Source organism: Temnothorax longispinosus, unplaced genomic scaffold (assembly GCF_030848805.1).
Source record: "Temnothorax longispinosus isolate EJ_2023e unplaced genomic scaffold, Tlon_JGU_v1 HiC_scaffold_40, whole genome shotgun sequence".
Classification (NCBI taxonomy): Eukaryota; Metazoa; Arthropoda; class Insecta; order Hymenoptera; family Formicidae; genus Temnothorax; species Temnothorax longispinosus.
In genome coordinates, this window is record NW_027270231.1 from 127718 (window position 1) to 141823 (window position 14106).

General features: G+C 39.1%; 1 long non-coding RNA gene across 1 annotated transcript; it reads left to right on the top strand.

The window, feature by feature from the left end:
• The first annotated feature begins 3882 nt into the window (after positions 1 to 3882).
• LOC139824496 (uncharacterized) lies at positions 3883 to 7109 on the top strand. The gene is made up of 4 exons (XR_011735123.1): positions 3883 to 4019; positions 4495 to 4617; positions 5111 to 5228; positions 7026 to 7109. It is a non-coding gene; the product is annotated as an uncharacterized lncRNA (long non-coding RNA).
• Positions 7110 to 14106: the final 6997 nt, after the last annotated feature.

Consider the following 14106-nt stretch of genomic DNA (forward strand, 5'->3'; position numbering starts at 1 on the left):
ACTATAGGCACTAATCTAGCTGAAAAAATGTACATTCCTAATCGTCCCGACCTAAAAAATGTTTCGATAAATAACAAATCGATTTTTCTTTATCCTACTACAGCTGGAGAAACGACTAATGTCACAAACGGTCTACAAAATAAAGCCCTAGTGGGGCTGATGAGGGATTGATGCTGAGGTTGTTAAGTCGAGATTGTATGCGAAATTGCAGATCCACTGAAGTATGTTTTAAATGTATGTATGAAAAATGGTGAATGGCCGGATAACTTAAAGTATGCCCCGTTGTTGTAATCTATTTGCAAAGCTGGGGAAAGGTGCAATGTGACTAATTACCGACCGATCTCGCTATCTAACTTTGCAAAAATTATCAAGAAAATACTCCGTAAAATAATGCACAAGTTTGTCACTGACTTAAATATTCTGTCTCAGAAACAATTTGGGTTCACGAAAGGTAATAGTCCAGCAGCCACCGCCTGTTTTTTTCATTGATTAATAACAGGCTAAATCTTCGTCGAGTAGGTTCGGTTCGACAAAACGCCCAAGTTCTTCCCTGTGAAAATTCTCGATAAAGGTAGCTAATGAAGTGCACAGGTGTAAAACATGTCAATTTGGTGGGGTGCGAAATTATCTGACTAACAGTAAGTTTGTCATTGAAATGTTAAGATAATTGGATAATAAACTGGGAAAAACAATTGTTGTACAAAATGGATGGTTCGACTGGAGCGTCCTCCGCTCAGAATACGTCCAAATAACGAGATCATAAAAATTATTAATAACCAGCTGATTTTTTGTACGCAGCTTAGTAAATATTTGTATAATGAAATGCCCACATAGTCCTACAAATTTCATGGTACGTTTTCCCAGTCCTACGCTTTCAAGTTGTCGATTCCACGGTAACACTTTTTTCATTAATAACAATTGACAGGGAAGAACTTGGGCGTCTTGTCGAACCGAACCTACTAGACGAAGATTTAGCCTGTTATTAATCACTGATAAAAACAGGCGGTGGCTACTGGACCATAAAGGTAGTAAGGATGCTCTCGCACTAATCTCAAATTATATGTACAAAAAATTGAACGATGGTACATGCGCGATTGCAACTTTCCTTGACTTGGCAAAAGGCTTTTGATACCGTGAATCATCAAATACCGCTGGACAAACTGTACGACTACGGAATAAGGGTAAAATCGTTACTCAATGTTGAAAAATTATGTAAATAATAGAAAACAAGCTCTCATTATGATTGTACATCATTCTCGATGCCAAAAGGAATGATTATCGATAAATGAAACAATTGTATTCGTTATTAATAAATGAAAATTATTTTGTACTAACTTGTTACTTGGTACAAAATATATAGTGCGTAATCGTCTATTTTATTTCTGACTGCGGTAGTAAACACCATCCGTCCACCGTCAGGAAGCCTTTCGTTGGAAAAACGTACGCGTTCTTCGTCGTACTGTTGTATATTGCAAACCGAAACCTCTCTTTCTCCATTTTTTCCTTCACACTTGATCCATGGATTCCCCCGAGGCGTAAATCTGAAAACGGAGAAGTTTTATTACAATCGTGTGACGAAATCAATTCTTTCCTTGCCCATCGGCGTCGATCCGTCGTTGTTTTCAAGGTATGCGGTGACGCGAGGATCCGGGAAGTCGGCAGCAGCAGCAGCAGCGACGATCCATCCGAGACAGGGACCTAAAACCGATAAAGAAAAATTACGAAACAGCACTTGTGGCGAAAGTGCTTGCGAAGATGGTGATTGAATTTGATGTTAACAAAGAGGACGATGACGATGCGGTGAAGGTAGAATAAATGCTGGGAAAGAAGTTTGTCCAACACTCGTCGTCTTTTTCATATTCTTATGACATGTAATTACTGGCAGCTCCGTCAAAATGTTTTACGTATCATTATACATATCAATGTCATAATAGCAAGCTAATTTCATTTGTGAACGAAGAACATACTTGCGAGGCATAATACTGTCCGTCAAGAATAAAGATATTGACAGTAAAGAGACCATTGCCTGGCCTGGCGTACAGGAGTGCACATGTACCGTCTCTTGTCCAGATTTACCCTTTTTGAGCTACACTACGACCTGCTCAGGTCTTTCTCTACCAAATCGCTGGCGAATTAATGTAGCACATTTCGGCGGAATCTTTGCCTGATGGTAATCAAATCAGGCGATGAGATTATGTCACTCGTGTTTCGATTTGATTTCTGGATATTAATCGCGTATCTCTTTTGTTGGTGTAAATTGTTAAAAAAATAAAGTTTTATTAAGAAATATTGAATTCGACGGTAAAACTTTTCACTTTTTACGAGTTTATGCTGCAGGGAAACATACGTGTGATTGATATCCAGAAATTATAAATGACATAACCTTGCAACCGCACGCGCCGAGTCGATCAACCGTTACCGACACGGTGATCATAACCGCCATCCCGAGCCAGACGTGGGAGCAGCCGGAGGAGGAGGCGGAGGATTTTGCCAGCCCGTCAAGCGGCGAGGGCGAGTCATATGACGAGGGGGAGATCCCCACATAAATTTTAGTACACGCACACGTTCCGAGGACGGAATCGGGAAAGCTTTTATACTTTTCTTCCATTGTATATAGTTTCTCACTGTCAATTATTTAACCCGTCCGTCCAACGTATTAAAATATAAGATATGCGACAGCGGTCGCGGGGCAGTGTCCCATTTAATAAAGGATAGTTCCTTCTTTTTCGCGATCCACAGAGATTATTTTCATTTCCTTTTCGCGGCACCAAGTGCCTGGCCCGACCAAGGGACTAGCTATTTTAATTTACACAGGTGCGTGGATCCGAAACCGCACCATAACAATGATTGGTCGAGCCACACAATCCTCAACGCGGGAGCGCGGAATTCAGATAACGCGCCCGTCAGGCGAACGAGAGTCGAGATGCCGACTCCTGACATCCTCAGAAGGGGATATTGCGAGAACCAACGCGATCCAACCGCGTAAACATGGGGTTTGCCGGACATCCGGCAAAACATGGTAAGGAAGCACCGTAGCGCCAAACGGCATTAACTGCCGCTAGAGGAAGGCCTCTCCGACCTCTAGAAACTATCGCGAGAAAGATCCGATCGCGCAAACCCCAGGTTTGCCGGACACGTCACGAAACGACGAACGCGGCGACGCAGCGACAAGAAACTAAAACTGCCACCAGAGGAAGGCTTCACCGACCTCTGGAGACTATCGCGAACGCGATCCGCCCGCGCAAACTCCCGGTTTGCCGGACAGGGGTCATTATTGCGAACGAGGAGTCGTAACGTTACGATACGGTGTATGCATGCTTGGGGGATGTAAACAAACCCCAGGGATCAATCGCGAACGCGATCTGACCGTGCAAACACTCGGTTTGCCGGACAGACACAAGATATTGAACCGAGCGTCAGACCGAACTGAGACTCGATATGCGTACTCAGGGGAGGTCGATTAAACATAAGAATCAATCTGCGAGCGCGATCTGACCGCGCAAACACCCGGTTTGCCGGACAGATTTTAAAGACTAGTGTTGCGTCACCAGGGACACCTGGTACACCCGATAGTCGAAGCGCGATAAAAAAATCCGACCGTCCTAACAGGGGGTTGTGTGACGTCCTGGGTGATGCGAGGTGGCTCGATCCGGCAGGACGCCTCCGTCGAAATCAAATTTTATGGGTTCTTCTTGCAGTTAAGGAGGTAAAACCCCAGGATAATTAGCTGTTGGTCGGCGATGTGGATTATGGCTCCTTGGATCCGTTGAAGGTAGGTAATTCAATAATCTTTATCTTTCTTTTGATATAAAAAAAGTATGATATTTATTGTAGAACTTTTACGATACAAATGGCTTATGTGGGAGAATGGAACAAATATAAGATATGTGACCTTTCCTGGCTCGTTCCACACTCTCCGTCGAGAGGGTGAAAGATTCCGCTTTTATACAATTTTGGAAACGGTAGTGGGAGGTGACCGCACCTCGTTACAATGAGTCATAAGGCGTTGTCTAGCGGATGTGAGTCTACTTCTAGTGGTGTGGCTCGTTTGCCAGCAATGAGTCATAGGGTGGTATCTTGAAATTCATTACCTTATATGGTCATGCGTTGCGCTCTGCTTCGACATGTCCATATATGGTCTATGCAAGGACTAGATTCACTCGAATGAGTCATATAGGTGACTCGTCTGAATTCTATTTTTATTCTCTAGTCTAACAGCGATTTGTATTGAGAGCGATACTTTCTTTCATTATAGAATTTCAATATGACTTTTATTATAAAGAAAAATAAGAAATCTTTAATATTTGAATTTTTTAAAATGTGAAAATATATGTTGAATATTATTTAAATTTTCTTTAGACATACTTTACATAGGGTAGAATAATTCAATAGTACAATTAAAGTCATTATTAGCATGTCTAAAGTATAAAAGATATTGCTCTCTTCGTCTAACAGTTACTATAGTATATCTGACTCTCTCTTTCTCTCTTTCAGATCGTACAATATTCGCATCTCGCTCGGATTCGCGTTCCTTATGCTACGCATGTACAATTCTATCTTTCTCAGGTTCGTGAGTGGCGCTTCAGCGTTTGACGCTTGAGATTTATATTAATTTTAGTAAGTATATATATATATTTTGTTAATAATAATAATATTGATAAAAGTGATTTTAGCAGTGGTAATAATGATTCTAATATCATGTTAATAATGTATCATGCAGGTAGGAGTGGTCAGCATTCTCATTAGTACGGAAATCAATGAAATTAAATTGTATATATATATATATATAATAAGATTTTTATTATTTTTATATCTCGCGAATGGTTGGGAATTTGAAAGGAGTGTATAAGAAACATATTGTAGGACTTTCACTAAAGCATAATATAGTATTGGAAAATTTTATTGTTGATATATGTATTTGTTAATAACAATTTATTAGTTAAATAGATTAGTACTCTTTAATTCGCGTATTGATATTGTTATGTTCTCTTTATTTAAGAGGTTTTGAATTTCTAATATCATCTTGTTTATGAGCGTTTGTTATTTTATTGTTATAAATATTTCGTAAATAAACAATTGCAGAAATAAAAGTTATTATCAATTTTCGTAGGTGTACTGATGCAGAGTTTATGTGCGCAATCAAAATTCGTGTTTACCCGAACGAGTTTTCATCCACACAATTGTTTCATCCACATAATTGCCAATTATATGGACAAATGCAGACGGAGGTATGTATTTTGTTAATTAATTAGGTGTAGCAAGTTGTTAAAAATGAGGTTTTTTATACGGGCTTGAAGAGGAAGGTTCAAACTTAATTTACATGCAAACGGGGTATTTTTAGCAGGCGTAGTTTAAGAGATATTAAGGATCGAAGTTCGATCCAGTCGAATTTTCGATAATTAGGGCGTATAATATCAATTATATGGCACAATTCCCATGCTAAACCGTTATACCGGGTGTCTTTCCCTTTGGAATTTTTTGTAGCCTCAACCAGAGGAGTGACGAGGTTTTGACTTATACAAAAGTTATTATGCATAACCTGGAGCACATGTTAACGGCTATTATTAGTGTGGTTAATTATTTATTTATAATTGTTTATAAAAATAAGTTGCAAAATCGAACAATCTTGTAGTAGGTATTTTTTCATTAAGTCGATCGGTTTTTTGAGATGATTTTGATGACGTAGTTAGTAAAATGGAATTGATATAATTTTAATTGTTTATAACAATTGTTTTTTAAAAAATATTAATAAGATAATAGTTATTTTAATGTGGTGTTTTTCCATAAATATAAGAGAATGTATTTCTATAATTGTTTTATCTCCGTCGATTTATTTTCATTTTTATTTTAATTTATTAAGAGTCTATAGGGCTATCCTTGTCTTCCTTGTCTTACTCTCTGTGAACTGGTATTAAACTATCCTCGTCTTTCATGGAGTGAATGTTCAATTTTCAATCACGTTTATTAATTTAATTAATTTAAATAGAAAATCGGCGTTAACGTTACTGATGTTCAGGAGTATGAGAGATTCTATTTTTATCATAATAATTAAGTGTCAAAATTTTTGTTCAGAAATGAAATTTTTCAGCTTTAAAATGTATAAAAGACTAAAATATTAATGTAAAAGTGATTTGGTCTTTGTAAGTCTAAAGGGTAGGAAATTCAAAATGGCGGATGTGAAACTTTAATAATTTATAACTCGAGAACGGTAAGAGATAAAAAGATGGGGTTTCTTTTGTTGTGTTCAGATAATTAAGGGCATTATTTTAGGTTGTTTAAATTTTTTGTGTTTTATGGATTTCCATAATTTTTAATTATATCTCGGAATTAAGAAGAGATATGATGTAGGGGTTTTTGTGAGGTTACTTGACATGCTCTGCTGAGTGTCTGCAGTGATTTTATTCATCATCTTTAATAATATTTTTATGATAAATTTTATTGTTAATTAGTTTATTTTGAGAGATCCAACAATGGTTTATAATCAAAAGTTGTTTGACTTTTTGTGATAGTCCCATCAGTCACATTAGCTAAGTTTGTTAATAATATAATTAAATTGTTTATAACAATCATGTTTGAAAAAATGCTAATGAGGTAATTATTATTTTAGCATGATAATATTCTTTAGGCACAAAAGGTTATGTTTATATGAATAATCTGTTTTTAATTTATTTATTTATATTTTATTTTAATTTTCTTAGTTTATTCTTACGGAACATGCATTTATTTTTGTTAGGTCCGCGTGTCAAACTGAATTTATATTGCATAAAGGGTCTCATAAAGCTGGTAATATTCATTTACGATCAATTTTCGTGATGCTGGGGAATCTTAACAAGCAATTGTCCAAAAGTTTATAGTGTGATTCATGAAAATGGGGCTTAAGCTTGAAAGGGTACCTTAAGGCAGCCATGTTCTCTAGGCTTGTGTCTACTATTTTAAGAACGCGTGCTCGCATCAGCTGAGTGATTGTTGTGACAGTTAAGTTAAGGTGTGATTATTTATTCTGATATTGTTGATATTGTTTTCAGGTGCTGTGCAATTAGGATGGAAATCGAAAAAATTTATGCGGCTGGAATATAACGGTGATTATACCGTCAGACGTGACAGTTGTCCGGACAGTCCGGACAACTAGTTGTTCTAGACGTCGGCTGCGGGAAGTCAGGCCGGAATACGATCGACACGGGCCTAGAGAGTAGGCAGATAGGTCGCCGCCATTGGCGGACGTTTTAAACGCGACCTGGACGTCTTCTCCGGGAAGTCGACGCGGAATCGAGATCAGGGACATCAAATGGACCTTGCGCATAGGTCGGCGTCGTTCAAAAGTCAATATTGTAAAAGCTGAATTGTTGCTACCCGGAAATCAAAAGAGCGAGACACAAATAGTGTACTAGCGTTGGCCATCGCGAACATCTGGCGCACACCTGGTGTGCCGAAGCGCGTAAACACCTATTGTTAAGACGTAGTATGAAAATTTCCAGAGCGGAGAAAGCGGCCGAGACCCATATGGAAGGGGAAAAACTCGGTGGTAGGGAGCCCGAGAGAGCAACGTTTCTCGAGGCAGTCTCTCGTGGGCGCTTGAAGGTAGCAATCTCGCGCGTATTATACCGGCGTATAGTTGAAGAATATTCGCGAACGCGAAACGGAATACGATAATTAAGACTACCTCAGCGTCTATTAACAAACGGGAACGCCCGCCAACAGCGTTACGTGACGTCGATACGAAAGACGTACGGGTCTCGCGTACCTGAATCGCGAAATCGCACTTTGCGAGACGTGCGACCGCCATCTTATGTGGCGATCGTTAATTGTGAACTACCAACATTGTGCAACTATAGTTAACAATAAAAGCAATTGCAAAAATCCAGACGAAAATATCTTTACTTACCCGGAAACTTACCTGAAAAAGCGGCTGTCCGGCCATCTTGGTGATAGCGTGGTCCGATCTTCAAGGTCATCACAGATTCTACTTCAGAGGAGGCCATTGATGAGGAAACCGTGGCGGAAACCTGAAAAAAGTTGATATTAGTTGTAGTTACGCGGACAGTTCTCGTACTTACCTGGTTGTCCGGCTATCCCCTAGACGCGTTGATCCTAGACATCGGTGAGCAGCGGTGATCTACGACACAGGCGATGGTGATGAAGCAGCTGTCGACGAAACCTGAAAATAAAAGAGAATTAATAGCGTTTTACTTATATTAATGTCGGGACTTAGCCGATCAAGCGGTTGTCCGGCTATCATGGTTCCACGGATGAGGTAGATGAATGATCGATAGTGGAGGTGAACGGCAGAGCATCCCAGAGGAGGCAACCGTGGCGGGAATCTAAAAAGTCTAAGGGTTAGGAAGATATTACCTGATCAAGCAGCTGTCCGGCTAACAGGTATCCCTGGCTGGCCGATTGAGGTCATACCTAGCGGTATCCAGAGCTCAGGCGATGCTTATCGAGCAGTTGTGGCGGGATTGAAAAAATAAAATTGTTTAAACAAATTGTTCACATTTTGGATGATTTTCATTACAAATACCTACCTTCTCGGTACATAAAGGTTAAACCGAGTGGCGACCGATGACTAATAGGACAAAATAGCGTACCCCGTGGCCCGATTATGCATCGTTCGGTCACAACCTAACCTCATCGTCACACGCGACACGCAAAGTAATTTATATATGCAACTCACCTGACATTTTATTCGACAAGCTACCACATCCGATGCTCCTCCGAGTCGTCTTTGCAAAAATTTTTGCCAGTATATTCCTTCCACTTTTTCGCGCGTACATGTAGTTGGGATTAGCTTTGACAAAAGCGATCGATTCTTCCTTTATCCAAGCGTCGCGCGTTCGTCATCCTCTTCGTCATTTACGTCGACGAACATTTCTTCGTCGGACGTGCTATTTTTGAATATTTTATTCGATTAAAGAAGAAAATTTATCTAAATAATAAAACTGACACACGGGTTGCGTTTGAAAATTCATCGACTCACTCAGCTCGATGACAGATTAATCTGTGGCTCGATACTGATTGGGCGCGTTCAGCAGACCAAGCAGCTGAATAGCAGTCGAACGTGATTGGCTGTTACTTTTATTAGAACCAATCGACGCATTGTCTGCTGAACGCGCCCTATTGGCTCGCGATACCTGCCGTAAACCGTAGGTAGTATGCGGTACGAAATGGAAATATTTTCTACGACTACTGCTACGACCTACGACTCTCCATTGTAGATGGCCCTTCGAGTAATAATCTTAAGCGACAGGTCAACGCACTCGTCAGGTACCGCACGGCGTTTACCCGCGCGTGTTTGATCGCTCGCTGTGTCTCATTGTGTCACGCTGTGACCTCATCGGCGAAAAGTGAATAAGCTTGCGAAATATACAGGTAACTTTTCAACGGTTTATCCAAACCCCATATCGTGTCGCATATCGTTTTACTCGTCTTGACGAGCCCTACGAGCGAATCCACGGTCGTTCGTTGCGTCCAACTTGTTTTTTCTAACAATGTATTTCTTACGTTACAGTGCGAATCCACGGAGCCTCTGTCGTGCCTGAACCTGCCTCGGCAAAAGGTAGGTATTCGATAGTTGTTATATTTTCTTGTTACACGGTAAACTTTAACAAACAAATTTTATTGTTTTTCGTACAGATGGACAGCGACAGCGGCAGCGACGGCAGCCCGATTGACGAGCCACGCGGTATGTGATACCCATATAGCGTTTTTCTTTCGCAAAACTGGTGCGCGCTCAGTGCACATTAAAGCCGTTGTACACAAATCAACGTAATGTGTATGTTAAATATATACGGGTTAAGTCATATTAAGGCGAAAGCCTTAATATTCTTTATTGTACTGTTTGGTAAAATATGTATTGGCTATTTTATCAATTGAAATATTTGCATTATACTTTAAATATTAAATATTAAATCAGTGTACAACGGCTTTAATGTGCACTAAGTGCGCACTAGTTCTGCCAATGAAAAACGCTATTAATTTTTCTTACACATTTAACGGTGACAAATTACTTAATCTTTTTTACATAATTCTTACAGATATAGAAGAAATACTTCGAAGAATTGAGTATCAAAGGAATCAATATTGGGAGAGACGGAGAGACGCCGATCTACAAAAATTGATCGTCCGGGCGGGTGGCGGAGCGGCGGCGTCGGTAGCAGCGAAAAAATTTATGATGTACTGGAAGAAGGGAGACATCATGCCTTCCAATTGGCGCGAAATAATCGAGTCGTACCGGCCAGGAGATTTCAACACACATCTCGACGTAACCAGCTGGCAACCGAGGCCGTACGACGATTATTTCAATGACTGGTGTTACATGCCAGAATTCGTCGCCAATGTAACACCAAGGCAGGCAGCGAAAAAGAGGGCCGGCGAAAGGAAAATGTGGCTGGCTGCCGAAGAAGAGCTGGAACGCCGACGCCGAAGACTGCCGAAGGCGAAAACAAGGTGTGCGTGTGTGTATGTGAGCGCGTGCGTGCACGAGTGCGTGCGTGCGTGTTAATAATTTTATTTTGTTTCAGCGCCACACGCGAACCATCACCGTCGACCTCGTCCGAGGAATCGGAAGACCCCGACGATCCACGCCCGGGGCTGAACAGTGGAAAGCGTCGTCGGTAAAATACCTAAAACCTAACACTACCTTCTCTATTTCGTTTGAAAGTTTATTTCGTTCAAAGCGTGCGTGTACGTGCGTCTGTATGAGCGCGTGCGTGCGCGAGTGCGTGTTAATAATTATATTTCTTTTCAGCACCACACGCGAACCATCACCGTCGACCTCGTCCGAGGAATCGGAAGACCCCGCCAATCCACGCCCGGGGCCGAGCAGTGAAAAGCGTCGTCGGTAAAATAAAACCTATAAGATTTACATTCTCTATTCTGTTTCAAAGTTTATTTCGTTCAGCGCGTACTTAATCGTCTTGTATTTTATTTCAGACTGCGGTAATACACCACCCACCCACCGACAAAGCCTTAAAAAAATACACACGTTTGTTACGTTGTATTTTTTTATGTTTCACTGTATTTTCTACTTAATTTCCTAAATTACCTCCAGCGTAGATATCATAAATGTCATTGGCCCTCCTTTCCTCCCTTATTACCATCAACTTTATCCATATTTCCTTTCCTACCCATTCACCTTTCTACCACCCCTTCCCTTCCCCCGTCGATGTGGCCGCTACCTTGACGCGGTGACGGGGCTTGAACGTGCGCGTTCCCTCCTCCTTGGGGAGGACGCACCGACCAAGAGCGGCCACGATTAAACGACAGGAGAACCATCTTAAATAAATGAATAGTTACGTGTGAAACAAAATGTCAAGATTAATCATCGTTGTCCATCGTTGTTTTGCAGTATGCGACGATGCGAGGATCCGGGAAGTCACCAGCAGCAGCAGCAGCAGCAGCAACGGCGATGATCCATCCGAGGCAGGGACCCGTAACGGAAAAGAACACTTGCGAGTATCGAAAATAATCGGGACGAAATTTCAGCATACTTTCTCCTAAACTTAGAAAACGTATGTAACAAACGTGTGTAATATCTTGCAAATGTTTTTGAAACAAGCTTCGAACAGCGAGAGGGGGCGAAGAGACTTAATGGAAACTTGTAATGATTTTAAAAAGTGTTGAAAAAAGACTTGAAATAATTTTTACAAATGTTTGGCAGTAGAAATGTTAAAGAGAAAAATTTTTCAATCATTTAAGAACGGTAAAAATTATTGAGACGGAATAATTTGTACAAATGTTCAACAACGATGGACATTGTAAAAGCAGATGTAGAATTAAAAAAAGTTTAAAATCGGTTAAAATAGTAATAAGAAATTCTTAGAGATTTGATCCTTTTAACAATACTTGATATACTTGATATACTTGATTGACTTTTTCTTGTTAATAATACTTGGAATGCTTTTTAAGAAGGAATTAGCGAAGGAAGAAATTGACGCGAACACAGAGTGCTTGCTTCGTATCGATTTTTTTCTATTCTATTGCGGTTCACACATCTCAACGTTCTTATTTTTTATAACTTTTCAATAATCTGAGCCACCCGGTACGACTTGCGATCAATACAAGTATTTCCAAGTCAACCGTGACTCGATAATTGTTGTTATCAATACTTGGAATGCTTTTTAAAAAAAGGAACTAATGAAGAAACAGAATGACGCGTGAACGTAGAGTGCTCGCTTCATGTCGATCTGTTTTGTTTCTCGCGGTTGAATACCAAACGTTTTCTTTGGTTTGATAATTGTAAAACAACGTACGAGCCACAAAAGGTGCAAATTATAATTGACTGCAATATTTCTAATCCAGTTACTGTCAATTACAAATATTTAACAGCCAATCGCCTGACTCGATACTTTGTTTTAACACTTGTGCTTTTTAACAATCGGGTACTAAGCGATAGTGCTGGTCAGAAACTGGTATAAAATGATAGCGCTCCTGACCAGCGCTGTAACTTGGCACAGTTGAGATTCCACACAACGCTTTTGTTTGTTTGACAATCCAAAGAATGGATAACAACGGATAATAATTTGAATGAATGAAGAAATAGTTGAAAAAGGGTGAAAATTGAAAAAAATTTTTATCGTTGTAAATATATATAAATTTTTTTCAATTTTCACCCTTTTTCAACCATTTCTTCAGTCATTCAAATTATTATCCGTTGTATAAGATAATAATAGTATAAGATATAAATTAGTATAAGATAATAATAATAGTATAAGATATAAAATAGTATAAGATAATAATAGTATAAGATATAAATTACAATTAAATCTATATATATATATATATATATATATATATATATATATATTGGTGCTATACAACGAATTACGTTACATGCGAGCGAGCAATCTCGAAATTTCCGAAAAAACGCCCCAGGAAAAAAACGCCAATTGATAAAATCGGTAATTGGTTAATGAAATGTCGAGGTTCTATGTACATCGCGAGTAATCAATCTCTAAATTTCCGAAAAAACGCTCGGGAAAACCAAGAAATAAAATCCCTGATCGATATCGAAGTTTTATAACACATTCCAGGTGCTTAAGTTTTAAACTTTTTCTCTCTCTCTCTCTCTAATTCTTTAAAATTCGGTCAATTATTTCCCAAAAAATTAAAAAAATTAGAAAAATCGGTTTCCTGAAAATCAATAACAAAAAACTACACACATCATGACACTCCCAGGAAAATTCTACCCCTGTTTCATTTATAATTTTTTAAGATTCGGTCGAACAATGTGCAAAAATCTTTTGGAAATGAAATTAGATTTGTTTTTATTTCTGATAACGGTTTCCAAAAAGATCGGTAACAAAAAATTATACACTTTGTGGCACTTCCCGTGAGATTCTACCCCTGTTTTATATACAATTCTTTAAGATTGGGTCAATTATTTCCCGAAAAATTGGAAAAATTTCGGATATTGGTTATCGGTAACAAAAAACTGTACACTCTATAACACTTCCTGGAAAATTGTACCCCTATTTTGTATACTTGTGATAAAAATTCGGTAGTCGAATAGTTTAAGAGTGTATAAAGAACAGACATACATACAGACATTCTATTTTATATATTTTATTAGGTATAATCACAAATTTTAATACTTACTACTAATAATCGACAGCAAAACATCGTATGGCTCTTAGTTTCTGATGAGACTTGATAGACTTGAGACTAATTCCTCAGTGTTGTTGTGCTGTTGATGCCTTAGATGATTAGCGACTGCCCGCCCGATCTTATTCGGCGGTATTTATAATGTCGGAACCGACATCCTGTTGCTAACTCGGAGGTTCCCGAGTTAGCGTTGACTTCTCGCTTTGCGCTGACCTTCGCATCAGCGCTTTTGATCATCTTGGAGTTGAACTCCTGGTTCCGGTGTCAGTTTGCATCGGACGATAAATTGCACATTGTGAAATCCTCTCGAGGCAAAAATTCGGATGTCATTAAATTTTTAAAAAAGTATGTCGTTCATGTACGCAATAGAATTAATAAAAATTGTTAATAATAAAGGGGTTACCGATTTCTGTTAAAAAAACAACCAAGTTTACTGAAATTTCTATAACTCAAGAACTGATTAACCAAATTTTAAAAAATTATATATGAAATAAGGGTAGAAAAGAC